The sequence below is a fragment of the Hordeum vulgare genome, chromosome 4H (assembly GCF_904849725.1).
Source record: "Hordeum vulgare subsp. vulgare chromosome 4H, MorexV3_pseudomolecules_assembly, whole genome shotgun sequence".
Taxonomy (NCBI): Eukaryota; Viridiplantae; Streptophyta; class Magnoliopsida; order Poales; family Poaceae; genus Hordeum; species Hordeum vulgare.
In genome coordinates, this window is record NC_058521.1 from 76,470,376 (window position 1) to 76,476,680 (window position 6,305).

The following is a 6,305-nucleotide window of genomic DNA, read 5'->3' on the forward strand; positions in this document are numbered from 1 at the left end:
TTCATATATCTCTGCAGGGACTTCTCGTATGTGAGGTTTGGTCTATTTCGACCTCTCTTGACATCATCAGCATGTTTTAGCCATCGCTATGCCTTGAAGAATTTGGAAGCATGCGATAAATATATTTTTAATAAAGGATAGATTTTATTAACTCAAAATGAAGCATTGGGTGGATCAGAATTCTTTCCAGTTTGAAAGTCCCAAATGATCCAAGGGAGCGGAAAGAGAGGGATTCGAACCCTCGGTACAAAAAAATTGTACAACGGATTAGCAATCCGCCGCTTTAGTCCACTCAGCCATCTCTCCACGTTCCAAAGCGAAAGGTTTCCGAGAAACACGATGAGCATACATCCTGCCTCCACATAACAAGGAAGCACACAACGAACATCAATCTTGCACACAAATAAATAAGCTCACAAAAAGGAAATAGATATAATATCAAAACTACATCGAAACGAGGAAAAGAAAATAATCTGAAAAGTGATCAAAACAACGATCGACAAAGTTATGCATGCGCTGAATGTGCCAAACAATCTTAGATGGTAGTGAACAAGCTTGTCTTCAATCGGTGATACCCCAACTCTAACCCATATATCATCATTCCAGTCTCGACCAGTCCTAATGTGTCCACACATCCATCTAAACATACGCATATTCATTACACCTACCTGTTGAACATGTCGTCTTTTAGTCAACCAACACTCAACGCGATAAAACATTGAATGTTGAATTGCCATCCTATATCGTGTGCCTTTAGTTTTTGTGGCACTCTCTTATCACAGAGAATACTAGAAGTTTAGCGTCACTTCATCCATTGGGCATTGGTTCAATGATTTATATGTTCATTGATATCATCATCCTTTGACATCATTGATCCCAAATATCAAAATGTGTCCTTTTGAGGTATCACCTATCCAAGACTAACCTTCTCTTCCTCGTGCCTAGTAGTACTGAAACCTCATGTTATGTACTCAAATTTAGTTTTGCTAAGCCCAAAACCATTTAATTTCAAGGTTTGTCTCAATAAATCTAACTTTTTATTAATCCCCACCTGACTATTATCGACTAGAACCACATCACCCGCACAAAGCATACACCATGCATATCTCCTTGTATATCCCTTGTGAAATCTTTTCATCACCAAAGTAGAAAAGGTAAGGGATCAAAGCTAATCGTTGCTGCAGTCCTATTTTAATCGGCAAATCATCAATGTCGTCATCACTTTTTTGAACACTTGTCACAACTTTGTTCACTTATCATACACGCCTTTTAGGGTAATGTACTTTGTTGGGACTTTGTGTTTCCCAAGGCCCACCACATGATATTCCACGATATCCAATATAAAAGACACATTTTTCTAAGAATGATACACTTGGTATAAAAAAAGATATTTAGAAATTCAAAATTATTTTTAATTTGCAATTTTTCATTGAAATCTAGACATTTTTTAAATTCATGTATATTTTTCAAATTCATCAACAATTTTAGAAATCTGAGAGCATTTTTCAAACCAATCCATATTCGCATATTCGGGAGCAAGTTTTGAAACTTCTTGAACACTTTTTTCATATTCATGAGCATTTATTGAAATTTCTCGAATACATTTCAGAATCCCTGAATAACTTTCAGATTTACAAACATTTTGTAAATTGATGAAAGTTTTTTATAGTTCTTAGTGCCCATTTTTTTATTGTGATCATTTTATTACATTTTGTTGAAGTTTTTAGAATTTAAGAATATTTTCAAATTTGGGTATACTTCTTAATGGAAGATATATTTTTTATGTGTAAACATTTTTTTTGTAATTGTCACTTAGTTAAATTCACATTTTTCAAATTCATATTTTTTTTAAAAAAATTCAACAATTTTTTACTGCCACATACATTTTTTAAAATGCATGAACACTTTCAAATTCATAGCTTTTGAAAACCTAAAACTTTTAAATCCTGAACATTTTTATGTTTCCCCATTTCCCCTAATATTTCCAAAATCCCGTGACATTTTTACACAACAAAGCCACAATAAAAGGGCAAGTGAGAAAAAAAATTCCTGGAAGTAAGCCCTCTTGGACATGCTCCTCGAGGGTGCACAAGCGTTATGGCCTCAATTTTGGGGAAAATCCTATTTGCCACTCTGTGTGAAGGGGTGTTGAGGCTTCGCATAGAGCGGGCGGGGGATTGGGCTGGCCCAAGTAGCGAGGGTGTCGTGCCTGGTTTTAGGAACCTTCGGTTCTAACTGGGTTTTTCCGGTTTTGGGAAACTTCTAGAAGGTTCTTTGAACAGTATTTTTTTTCATTTTTTCTGTTTCTGTTTTTGTTTCTTTTTTTTCGGTTTCTCATTCAATATTGTTCTGGATTTAACAAAATGTTCTGCAATTTTAAAAAATGTTCCAGAATTTGAAAAAATCTTCCAGAATTTGACAAAATGTTTTAGAATTTAAAAAAATGTTTCGGAATTTGATAAAATGTTCAGGAATTTGAAAAATGTTCCAGAATTTGTAAAAATGTTTCGGATTTCAGAAAAAATGTCCCAGAATTTGAAACAACGTTCTGGAATTCAAAAATATTCCGGAATTTAAAAAATGTTCTAGAATTTGAGAAATGTTCTCGAATTTGAAAAAATATTTCAGAATTTGAAAATATGTTCCAGAATTCGAAACAATGTTACGAAATTTGAAAAAATGTTCCAAACTTTAAAAATGTTCCAGAATTTTAAAAATATGTTCCAGAATTTGAAAGATGTTCCAGAATTTGAAAAATGTCTCGGAATTTGAATTTTTTTCTAGAATTTAAAAAATGTTCCGTAATTTAAAAAATATTTCAGAAAAAACATTCCCTATTGTCAAAATCGTTCATGTTTTAGCAAATACTTTAATAAAAAAAGAAAAAAGTGTAAACAGTTAGTAAAAGGACACAAAAAAGAAAAAAAATGAGGAGAAAAGGAAAAAAACTACAGTCGTGGTGCACGTACGGGCCCGCCCAGTTGGGGGTCACCCTATGCGAATCCCCGACTGGTTTGCCGCAGTGAGCGCCGATTAGGAGTCCCCAATTTTGGCGCCTTAAGCACAGATTAGGAGGGGAGCCCGTATGTGACGCTCTCTACGTCAAATAGGTGAGGTTTCGCACAAGGGGCGTCTGACCTGGGCCGCCCAATTCTATTTTGCCTTTTCACACATTTTGTTTCTTGTATTTCCAATTTTATTTTATTTTCTTTGCTCTTTGTTTTTTCCTTTTCAAGTTTCTTTTATTTTAAAATTTCAAATATTTATTCCGAATTTTATAAAGTTGTTATTGTTTTTAAAAATTTCTCCTACTTTCCAAATGTTCAAAAAATCCAAGAAATATTCTCATTTTCACATTTTATTTAATATTTTTAAAAAAATCATGTTTCATAATGTCTTTCAGGAAGTACAATTTTTTTGTTCAAAAATACAAAATATGTTCGTGTTTAAAAAATATTTACTAATTTAGAAATATGTTCTCATTTCTTAATTTTAGTATGTTTATTTTTCAAAAATTGTTTAGGTACTTCAAAAATGTTCTGAATTTCTTTTTGAAATGGTGAATAAATCTTGAAAAACTAGGCACCTTTTTTAAAATTCGGAACAAATTTGGGAAAATACGAAAAAGTTTTGACAAAATAGGAACAATTTTTTATTTTGTGAACACTTTGGAAAAAATAATATTATTTAGAGAACAACTTTTGGGAACATTTCATAATTAGGGAACAAAATTTTAAAACAAGATTTTTTTAAAACAAGAATATTTTCAAATATGCAAACAGTTTTACAAATCAACATTATTTTCTATTTAGTGAAAACAAATTAATAAAAGGGATTTTCTGAACTTTTCATTTTTTATGAATTTAAAACATTTTTGAAATCTAAATAACTAAAAAAAAAATTACAGGAAAAAGGAATTAGAAAAATAAAGGAAAAAGAAATTACTAAATAAAAAAGGAATAAGAAACAAGGGAAAAGAAACAGAGCAATTTTATGAATTCGAGAACAAATTTAAAAAAAATGTGCAGATTTTTTAATACGATACTAATTTTTGAAACACGAACATTTTTGAAAATATGAACACATTTTGAAAGAAAAAACTTTTTTGCTATTCTTGATTAATTTTTGAAGCACGAACATTTAATTTGAAATTGTGAATAAATTCTGAACACGAGAACATTTTTTGAAATGCAATACAAAAATTATAAAATGTCAAACAAAAGGAATAGGGAAATGAAAGAAAGGAAAGGAAGAAATGAAAAAAAAAATGTTTTGTAAAACAAGAAAAAAATCTTGATTTTTTTTTGAAAATCCTGAACAATTTTTAGATATCCTAAACATTTTTTGAGGTTATGAATATTTTTGAAAAAACGACAATTATTTGATATTTAGGACACTTTTATAAAAACAAGAACATTTTACAAATTTTAAGAACAATATTCAAACATAAACTTACTTACAAAAATAAAATAACATTGATAAAAAGGGAAAAGAAGAAACAGAAACAAAAAAACAAAAAAAAAAGAAAAAAAGGTAAAAAGGTAAAACCGGTTCAAGAACCTCCTAGAGGTTCCCAAACTCGTTGTAACCGAAACTAGGTCGGCCTAAATAGTCGGGGGGGGGGGGGGGGGGGGTATGCGAAGCCTCCTCAATTCGCCTCAAAATGCAACAAATAGGATTTTTTTTATTAGGACCTACCGCCGTAACACAACAAAGGAAAAAAAGACCGCAACAGGCCGGCATGTGCATGAACAAGCTTGGGTTATACATCATATGATTTACGTATTTGAGGCAAGTAGTTGGGGGCTCCTTCGGGAGCCTTCCAACAATCACTTCCAAGTGCCGCCACTTGGTGCGTTCTCACCCGTCGTCACGTATCGCGTTTTGAGTGTTTCCTTTGCAATTTGGTTTTTTATTTTTCCGCACGCATTTCTGGCTTTTACGTGTTTTTTTGACTTTTTCGATCTTTCAGTTTTTCACCGGTCTTTCTTAGCTTTTGGACAAAAAGATGCATAAAAAATGTGTTTCTTTTGTTTTTCCTTTCCCGAAAAGCACGATTTTGCTTCCGTACGAGGCACGGTTTGGCTTTCGTGAGAGACACGGTCGTGCATCTCGAAAACAAACAAAAAATGTGTTTTCTGTTTTTTGTAGGCATGATTTTTCTTTCGCTAGAGGCATGGATTTGCTTTCGCGAGAGGCACGTGCCTCTCCTAAACGAAAAGAAAACACAATTTTTGTTTCTTTCGTGAGAAGTATGCTTTTGCTTCCACGATAGGCACGATCGTGCCTCTTAGAAACAGAAAAAACGATATGTTGAGTCTAAGTGTTTTCGGAAGAAGAAACACCTGCGTCATGCGCGATCATCATCTTCAGGGACTTCGTCTACTACCTCGACATCTTCAGCCACCGCTTTGACTAAGCAGGATATTCTGAGACTTAAGCGTCTGCTCGCTGCTTCAGGTTCTTCCTCGACGGGTACTGTTGGTTCTGGGTTGATGCTTCTTGCACTGAGCAACCACCTTCTACACAGTCTGGTACATTCTCATGGGTTCTGGACTCTGGAGCTTCTTTTCATATGTCTTCTCATTCTTCCACTCTGTCCTCTCTTCGATCGCTTGATTCTCCTGTTCATGTCCTCGCTGCTAATGGTACTCTTCTTTTTGTTTTTAGTAGAGGCCATCTTACCACTGCTTCTTATTCTGTCCCTCATGTTGCTCATGTACCTCGACTTACCATGAATCTGTTTTCTGCTAGTCAACTTACCGATTCTGGTTGTCGCGTCATCCTTGACGTTGACTCTTGTTCTGTCCAGGACCATCGCACGCACACTCTGGTTGGGGCTGGCCCTCGCCGCCGTGATTCTCACGGTCTTTGGGAGTTAGACTAGCTTCATGTTCCTTCCGCTGCCACCACTATCGCCAGTTTCTCCGCTTCGGTCGCCTCCGCTACTGGTTCCTTCCAACAGTGGCATCATCGATTTGGTCATCTGTATGGTTCTCATTTGACGTCTTTAGTTCGTCGAGGTCTTTGGGGTCTGTCTCAGGAGATGTCTCTTTAGAATGTCAGGGTTGTCATCTTGGCAAGCAGATTCAGTTACCATATTCACATAGTGAGTCAGTGTCTAAACGTCCTTTTGATTTAGTCCATTCTGATATATGGGGTCCGGCTCCCTTCGCTTCGAAAGGGGGTCATAAATACTATATTATTTTCATATATGATTTCTCTCGTTACACATGGCTTTATTTCATGACTTCTCGTAGTGAGGTGTTGTCTATTTATAAGCGTTTTGCTGCCATGGTTCACAC

At 34.7% G+C, this 6,305-nt stretch overlaps 1 non-coding gene across 1 annotated transcript; it reads right to left on the reverse strand.

Annotated features, from left to right (window-relative positions):
- Positions 1-218: 218 nt before the first annotated feature.
- On the reverse strand, positions 219-306 carry TRNAS-GCU. The gene has a single exon. It is a non-coding gene; the product is annotated as a tRNA-Ser (tRNA).
- Positions 307-6,305: the final 5,999 nt, after the last annotated feature.